The 8,912-nt window shown below is 42.9% G+C and overlaps 1 long non-coding RNA gene across 1 annotated transcript; it reads right to left on the minus strand.

Annotated features, from left to right (window-relative positions):
• Window positions 1–7,041: 7,041 nt before the first annotated feature.
• LOC139356049 (uncharacterized) lies at window positions 7,042–8,077 on the minus strand. Its single transcript, XR_011607423.1, has 3 exons — window positions 7,931–8,077; window positions 7,668–7,799; window positions 7,042–7,207 (listed from the first exon to the last, which is right to left on the minus strand). It is a non-coding gene; the product is annotated as an uncharacterized lncRNA (long non-coding RNA).
• Between the last annotated feature and the right edge of the window lie 835 nt (window positions 8,078–8,912).

An 8,912-nucleotide genomic window follows, 5' to 3' on the forward strand; every position in this document is an offset into this window, starting at 1 on the left:
GGGGTGATAAAAATGTCCTAAAATTGGCTGGGCACAGTGGCTCATGCCTGTAATCCCAGCACTTTGGGAGGCCAAGGCAGGAGAATCACCTGAGGTCAGGAGTTTGAGACCAGCCAGGCCAACATGGTGAAACCCCATCTCTACTAAAAATACAAAGATTAGCCAGGCATGGAGACAGATGCTTGTAATCCCAGCTACTTGGGAGGCTGAGGCAGGAGAATCGCTTGAACCCAGGAGGCAGAGGTTGCAGTGAGCCGAGACTGCACCACTGCACTCCAGCCTGGGCAATAGAGTGAGACTGTGTTGGGTGCGGGGCGGGGGGAGCGGATCCTAAAAGTGCCTGTGGGGATGGTTGTAAAACTCTGACTATAATAAAAGACATGAATAGGACACTTTAAAGAAGCAAACTGTATGGTAATATGAACTATGTCTCAATAAAGCTGTTTAAAAAAGAAAAAGGATAAAAAGGTTAACATGAAGGAGTAGATGAATAAAACCTTAAACGAAGGTTAATGAGAAACTAAGGAAAAAAATATATATGACTAGGTTATGTTACTAACATAATCTCTTTAGAACTGCTCACTGTATTTTGAGAAGGGGCTGCTTTTAGCAGGCAAATTGTGATCAGGGAAAGGGATGATTAACAATAATAAATAGTGATTTTCATTCTTGGATATGGTCCTAGGCACTAATTGTTTTTCTGAGTATTTTTATGCACTGCTTTGAAGCTCGGGCAGCCTGTTACTCTGTTTTTCAGCTCCAATTGTTTGAGTTTGGCAGATTTGAGTTAGTAATGAGGATGCATTATGGCAAGGGACACTCATGACATCAGTACACACACGGCTGCCAGAATTCTGGGGGCTCTGCCAAGCCCCAGTGAGTTGCCCCAAGCCTTGCAAAATCCAAATTGCAAAACAAGAAGAGTGAGGACTTGCTAGTTGGTGTTAAGTTTGGAGGATTCTGTGTTTAAGTGCCAAAGGTGAAACCATTCCGACAAGAAGTAGTTACTTTAGCTTAGTTGCAAGGGCAATTTCAGTGGCGTTGAAATCCAGGCCATGCTTTGTCAGATTCTCCAGGAGGAGTCGTCACACATTTGGATATCAATAGTGGTCTGGTAGGTAAAGTAGAACAGTGTTAAGTGGTTAAATGGAGGGCTTTCTGTCCCACTTCACAGGGCCAGACCCTGTGCTGTTCATGTTCCTTGTTACTGTATAGAAGGAAAGACCAGTATTGCCAAACCAACCTTCTGATTTTTCAAAAGAGACCGAAGACACTGATTTTTATTTTTTATTTTATTTTATTTATTTATTTATTTTGAGATGGAGTTTCACTCTTGTGGCCCAGGCTGGAGTGCAATGGCGTGATCTGCACTCACCGCAACCTCTGCCTCCTGGGTTCAAGCGATTCTCCTGCCTTAGCCTTCCTGAGTAGCTGGGATTACAGGCATGCGCCACTACGCCCGGCTAATTTTGTATTTTTAGTAGAGACCGGGTTTCTCCATGTTGGTCAGGCTGGTCTTGAACTCCTGACCTCAGATGATCCGCCTGCCTCATCCTCCCAAAGTGCTGGAATTACAGGTGTGTGCCACTGTGCCCGACACGGATTTTTAAATAGTGAAATCTTCCTCTTTGAATGTTTCCATCTAATTAGAATTTTAAAAGAAATGTAATAGCCCATAGATTGGGAGAAAGTAATTCCCTTGGCCGGGCGCGGTGGCTCAAGCCTGTAATCCCAGCACTTTGGGAGGCCGAGACGGGCGGATCACGAGGTCAGGAGATCGAGACCATCCTGGCTAATATGGTGAAACCCCGTCTCTACTAAAAAAAAAAAATACAAAAAACTAGCCGGGCGAGGTGGTGGGCGCCTGTAGTCCCAGCTACTCGGGAGGCTGAGGCAGGAGAATGGCGTAAACCCGGGAGGCGGAGCTTGCAGTGAGCTGAAATCCGGCCACTGCACTCCAGCCTGGGCGACAAAGCGAGACTCCGTCTCAAAAAAAAAAAAAAAAAAAGAAAGTAATTCCCTTACTGGTCGGTTTAGGACTTTCGGCCTCCACTATTGCTCTCGGTACTGGAGTAGCAGGCATTTCAACCGCTGTCATGACCTTCTGTAGCCTAATGACTTCTCTGCTAGCATCACAGACATATCACAAACTTTATCAGTCCTCCAGGCCCAAGTTGACTCTTCAGCTGCAGTTGTCCTCCAAAACTGCGGAGGCCTTGACTTACTCGCTGCTGAAAAAGGAGGACTCTGTATATTCTTAAATGAAGAGTGTTGTTTTTCCCTAAATCAGTCTGGCCTGGTATATGACAACATTAAAAAACTCAAGGATAGAGCCCAAAAACTTGCCAACCAAGCAAGTAATTATGCTGAACCCCCTTGGGCACTCTCTAATTGGATGTCCTGGGCCCTCCCAATTCTTAGTCCTTTAATACCCATTTTTCTCCTTGTTTTATTTGGACCTTGTATCTTCTGTTTAGTTTCTCAATTCATCCAAAACCGTATCCAGGCCATCACCAATCAATCTATATGACAAATGTTTCTTCTAATGACCCCACAATATCACCCCTTACCACAAAAATCTTCCTTCAGCTTAATCTCTCCCACTCTAGGCTCCCACGCCCCCCTAATCCCACTTGAAGCAGCCCTGAGAAACATCGCCCATTCTCTCTCCATACCACCCCCCAAAAATTTTCGCCGCCCCAACACTATTTTGTTTTATTTTTCTTATTAATATAAGAAGGCAGTAATGTCAGGCCTCTGAGCCCAAGCCAAGCCATCGCACCCCCTGTGACTTGTAGGTATACACCTAGATGGCCTGAAGTAACTGAAGCATCACGTAAGAAGTGCAAATACCCTGCCCCGCCTTAACTGATGACATTCCACCACAAAATAAGTGAAAATGGCTGGTCCTTGTCTTAAGTGATGACATTACCTTGTGAAAGTCCTTTTCCTGGCTCATACTCCAAAAGCTCCCCCACTGAGCACCTTGTGACCCCCACTCCTGCCCACCGGAGAACAACCCCCTTTGACTGTAATTTTCCTTTACCTACCCAAATCCTGTAAAACAGCTCCACCCTTATCTCCCTTTGCTGACTCTCCTTTCGGACTCAGCCCACCTGCACCCAGGTGAAATAAACATCCATGTTGCTCACACAAAGCCTGTTTGGTGGTCTCTTCACACCGACGTGCATGACAGTATTTGCACATTATATAATTGATAAGGGACTTGCATCTAGAATATATAAAGAATGCTCACAACTCAATAATCGAAAAAAACAAATAACCCAATTTAAAATGGGAAAGGGATCTGACTAAACATTTCTCCGACAAAGACATATAGATGGCGAATAAACACATGAAAAGAGGCTCAACATCATTAGCATCAGGGAAATGGAAATTGAAACCACAATACTACTTGAAATACTACTTCATATCCACTAGGATGGCTAGAATTGAAAAAAAGATAACAAGTATGGATGAGGAGGTGAAGTTGGAACCCCCATATAGTGCTGCTGGGAATGGTGTAGCCACTTTGGAAAACAGTACAAAAGTTTTCCACAAGGGGTTAAACAGAAAGTGACCATATGACTCAGTATTTTCTCTCCTAGGTTTATACTCAAGATAAATGAGAACATATGTCCACACAAAAGCTTGCTCATGAATTGTCATAGAAACATTCTTCACAATATCCAAAAGTGGAAGCAACCCAAATGTCCATCAGCTGATGAATGGATAAACAAAGTAATGTTCTGTACCATGGAATTTTAATTGGCATATTTGGAAATAAAAAGGAATCAAGTACTGATACAACCTACAACATGGATACATCTTGAAAATGCTATGCTAAATGAAAGAGGTCAGTCACAAAAGACCAGATATTAAATGATACCACTTTTTATGAAATGTCCAGAGAGGCAAATCTATAGAGACAGAAAGTACATTAGCAGTTGCCTAGGGAGGAGAGGACGGGGGAAATGGGGAGTGACTGCTCTAGGGTATGAGTTTCTTTTTGGAGTGATGAAATGTTCTAAAATTGTGGTGATGCTTGCACAATTCTATGAATATAGTAAAAAACATGAATTGCACACTTTAAATTGGCTCAGTGTATGGCACGGGAATTATATTCCAATAAAGCTGTTATTAAAAAAAAGAATATAGTGCCGAGCACAGTGTAATCCCAGCACTTTGGAAGGCTGAGGTGGGTGGATCCCCTGAAGTCAGGAGTTTAAAACCAGCCTGGCCAACATAGCGAAAACCCATCTCTACTAAAAAATACAAAAATTAGCCGGGTGTGGTGGTACTCTCCTGTAGTCCCAACTACTCAGGAGACTGAGGCAGGAGGATTGCTTGAACCTGGGAGGTGGAGGTTGTAGTGAGCTGAGATCATGCCACTGCACTCCAGCCTGGGCGACAGAGTGAGACTCTGTCTGGAAAAAAAAAAAAAAAAGAAAAGAAAAAAAAAGAAAAAAATATATATATACACTCAAGGTCAAAGAAAACGTATTGGATTTGATTACTGAATAGTCAGACTGGAAGGCATTTGTCAAGCCCAACACCTTAAGAAACCAGAGAAAAGGGTGCTCTGCCAGGTCTACAGTCACACATTTATTTAGTGGCAGAAACATAGTCAGACCTTGTCTCTTGACCTTGACCTCTACGTTGTGCTGCTTCTCTTCAAAGCCCAGTTTTGAAGACATAGCTTGGAAGGGATTGTGAGAAGTCAACCTCATGAACAGCTGGATATGCTCTCTTCCCTTTCCCACATTTTGCAAAGGTCCCCCAAAGGCTTCTTGAGGAGGGGATAAATTGTGATAAAAAGGAATACTCCTCTTCCTTAAAGGAAGAGACTGCCATAGAGCTTCCCTGATCTTTTCCCTCATAGGATGGGAGGGTCTGTGTGTTTCAAAGAACACTTACTCTGTATGTTTCTAATTCATTTGCACTTAGCTCATCAATATGTTGTTTATGCAAGAACCATTTGATGTTCAAGAAACCCTCTGGGCCTCTTAAAGGGCTTTTAAAAAAATTCGAGCCAGAGAATTGAACTTTGCCAAGAGTAAATGGAACTCAGATATCAAAAGGTCTGAGTTCAGTTTTCATTGAATACAAAGGGTGAGTAGATTCTGAACTGAGCCAAATGCATTCTCCCACCCTTAATTTACAGTACATTGTTTTGGCAGACTCTACAATTCTGAAAGTTGGCTTGTCTTCTCCCATTCCTTTCTAGGGTGCAACCTCAAGCCTATCTTTTAGTGAACTTTACAAAAAATAAGGCCATGTTATAATGATTTATGAGAGCCTCACTCATCACTGTTTTTGTAACTATTAATTTTATTAGAACAAATTCAAATGTTTGAAAAGGTTAAAATTCTCCTCTAAAGCTATAATTTTGTTTGATCTCCTACAGAGATTTCTATGTTTTTTAGTCCTCTCATCTGGGAGTTTATCAAAAGAGATGTTGCTCCTCTTTCAATAAGTGGTCAGGTCATCAACCAATTATCAAATTGAATACTAGAGGGCTACTATTACTTGTAGTGCTAGGATTTGGAGTACAAAACAAGTTCCTTTGCTCCGCCTTCGAAGGAGTAAGGGCCAGAGAAATTATTAGCACTTTGAGTTTCTTTTTAATAAAAAACAATCTCAAAAAAATGGCAAAATTAAAATCAGCCCAAGTTCTGCCACCTCAAGATATGCAGTAAGATTTTGTGGGTCACTTTCCTCTTATTCTAAAAAAGTACTTAGGTGGCTGGGCGTGGTGGCTCACGCCTGTAATCCCAGCACTTTGGGAGGCCGAGACGGGCAGATCAGGAGGTCAGGAGATCAAGACCATCCTGGCTAACACTGTGAAACCCCGTCTCTACTAAAAATACAAAAAATTAGCCGGGCGCGGTGGTGGGCGCCTGTAGTCCCAGCTACAAGGGAGGCTGAGGCAGGAGAATGCCGTGAACCTGGGGGGCAGAGCTTGCAGTGAGTGGAGATCGCTCTACTGCACTCCAGCCTGGGCGACAGAGGGAGACTCCATCTCAAAAAAAAAAAAAAAAAAAAGTACTTGGGCTGGGTATAATGGCTCGTGCCTATAATCCCAACACTTTGGGAGGCTGGTGCAAGAGGATTGCTTGAGCCCAGAAGTTTGAGACCAAGGCTGGGCAACATAGGGAGACCCTATTTCTACCAAAGGAAAAAAAAACCTGGGTGTGGTGGTATGTGCCTATGGTCCCAGCTATTCAGAAGGTTAAGGTGCGAGGATTGCTTGAGCCTGGGAGGTCGAGGCTGCAGTGAGCTGTGATCACACCACTGCACTCCAGCCTGGGTGACAGAACAAGATGCTATCTCGTCCCTCCCAAAAACCTCTGTATCTATATATCTATGTCAGTATACATAGTTATGGATATGTTATTATAAAAATGGGATATTATATTGTTTTACAATTTACTTTTTCCATTTGTTAGTTCGTGATTGTCTGTATTAATAAAATGATATCTACTCATGCATAAAATTCAATTGTACAGATGGTTACTTAAGTAAAGTCCAGTGGGACATCTGGTTTAAGGTGTGGCAGGATACAGCACTCAAATAATGTTCCGAGGTCTGCTTCTTTCCTTTCTATTTGCTCTGCCTTCTGCTGCCTTGGTGCCACTCACATGTTGCACATACAGGCAGCAGTTTGAGTATATGCATTCAGGATCTTGGCTGGCAGAAGGGATCAAGACTCTATTCCGATAGCAATATCTGATCATATCATTGTAACTTATGCCTGGGTTACATGACACACTCTCGGAATCCAAGTATTACACTAGGATAACATAGACTGAGAATGGGGAAGGAATGGAAGTAGGGAGAGGTGGGCCCCAGAGGGAAATGGGAGGATGGTTATCAGAAGGAGAATGAATGTCAGGTGGCCCAAATCACAGGTCCACAATCCATACACTTGGACATTTGGAACTTGTTTTGTATTGGTTTCCTGGGGCTTTCATAACAAAGTACCACAAACTGGGCGATTTGAAGATAAATTTGTTGTCTCACTGTTCCGGAGGCTGGAAGTCCAAGATCAAGACACCCACAGGGTGAGTTCATTCTGAGGGCTGTGAGGGAGAATCTGTTCCATGGCTCTGTCCTAGCTTTTGGCAGTTTGTTGGCAGTCCTGGTGTTTGTTGGCTTGTAGATGTATCATCCTGATCTCTGCTTTCGTGTTCACATGGTGTTCTTCCTGTGTGCACAGTGTGATTTCTTTGTTTTTTTTTTTTTTTAAATAAAGACACGTCATATTGGATTAGGGATCCTTCCTACTCTAATATGACTGTATTTTAATTAATTACATCTGCACTGATCCTATTGCCAAATAAGATCACATTAGAAAGTACTAGGGGTTAGGGCTTCAACATATGAATTTTTGAGGTCACAATGCAACCCAACATATTTCCACCATTTTTCCATGCATTTAATATATCTGGCTACATCTAAGACCCATGCAGTCTGGGTGTGAATGCGGAAACCAGCTGCCTCCCTGTTTCTGCTGCGTGGGCTAGGAGATTGGATGAGGCCACCTCTAGGGTCCCTTCCAGATAACTTCACAATTAAGTGTCAGGGCTAGGAATCCATCCTGTGGTCTGAATGTATGTTACAGTGCCACCACTGACTAGCTCAGGGACTTTGGGCAAGGGGCTTACCCTCTGCAAATTTCAGTCTCCTCAACCAGTAAAATCAGGATAAGAGTCCTTCATCCATTGGTTTGTTGTAGGTTAGACACATAGCCTTCAATAAATGTCAGGCAGTGTTCCACTTCTTTGAGGATGTAAGGACTGCAGAGCCAGGAGAAGAACCTATATAACTCCTAGTGTTCTCATTCTCTCATGACAATTCAGGGCCATAACTTCTCCAGAGGTTCACTTGTTAGAACTTTGAGAGAGAGGCCGGGTACCGTGGCTCATACCTGTAATTCCAGCACTTTGGGAGGTTGAGGCCAAGGAGTTCAAGACCAGCCTGACCAACATGGTGAAACCCTGTCTCTACTAAATGCAAAAAATTAGCTGGGTGTCATGGTGCATGCCTGTAATCCCAGCTACCTGTGACTCTGAGGCAGGAGAACTGCTTGAAGCAGGGAGGCGGAGGTTGCAGTGAGCCGAGATTGTGCCATTGTACTCCAGCCTGGGCAAAAAGAATGAAACTCTGTCTCAAACAAACAAACAAAAAATCTTCAAGAGGGGAAAGGGTTCTTTTTTTTTTATCTTGCAAACCAGAACTCAAATCCAGCTCAGGGAACGCAAAATATTTCTCTTTCTCCCCTGAAGCTGGATGCTGTAAATTCTGAGCCAACTCCTTTTCTTTTAGGCAATGTGATTATTAAATACCTGTCCCCCTTGGGTTCCACTTATCTCTCTCTTATCTCGTTTTCTCTTATAACTTGATTTTTCCCACCAGTTTTCAGATGTGGGCTGGAACCAGTATTTTATTTACAATCTGTTTTTGGCTTCATAAATTTGGGGAAATGGAACAGATGTGTGCTGCTTTCCCAGGAAGCATATCTTTAGTTTTTTCATGCTTTAACTACAGAGTCTAATTCGGCTTGCCTAAATGTTTATTCAGTAATAACTTTGAGTTCTTGCAGGTAGCAGAATCTATCTGATACAGGTGTATTAGGCCTTCACCAAGGTCAAAGCAGGAGGAGGTGCCAATCACCTTTAAAAAAATGTGGTCACTTTCATTTAGTGCCAGGTGTTGTTCTAAGCACTAGGGATATAACAATGAACAAGAGAGCCACTATCCCTGCTTTTGAGGAGTGCACATTCTGGAACATTCATTTCTGCAGAAAATATATAAGGAGAACTTATGACATGTTAGATATTGTTCATCATTGAACAAAACAGAAGCAATCTGCACTTATGGTTATGTTGTGTGTGTGGGTGGTGGCAGGA

This window comes from Macaca nemestrina, chromosome 9, assembly GCF_043159975.1.
Source record: "Macaca nemestrina isolate mMacNem1 chromosome 9, mMacNem.hap1, whole genome shotgun sequence".
NCBI lineage: Eukaryota > Metazoa > Chordata > Mammalia > Primates > Cercopithecidae > Macaca > Macaca nemestrina.